Here is a 311-nt window from a genome sequence, read left to right as displayed (position 1 = left end):
CGTTTGGCCCCGGGGCCCGTCACCACAGTGTAGCGGGGCAGCCCGCCAGCACCTGAGCATGGCGGACACAAACCACCCAGGCATACAAGTTTCTACGCGACAGAGAAGCAAAGGGACAACCCGTGTCACTATCGGGAGGCATAGGGAGCCGCAACAGAGTGCCCGGCCAACCTGCCAACTCTGCGGCCACAGCCAGGGTGACCGGCAGCGAAGAGAAAGCCTCGCTCGCGGCATCCGTGGCCCGCGGGATCTGGCGTGCCCGGAGATGTTCGTCCAAGGCGGCTGCCGCCACCGGCCGGGGGGGGGGGGGG

The sequence above is a fragment of the Alligator sinensis genome, unplaced genomic scaffold, assembly GCF_000455745.1.
Source record: "Alligator sinensis unplaced genomic scaffold, ASM45574v1 scaffold348_1, whole genome shotgun sequence".
Taxonomy (NCBI): Eukaryota; Metazoa; Chordata; order Crocodylia; family Alligatoridae; genus Alligator; species Alligator sinensis.
The sequence above is the reverse complement of the archived record's forward strand: the minus strand, read 5'-3'. Positions refer to the sequence as shown.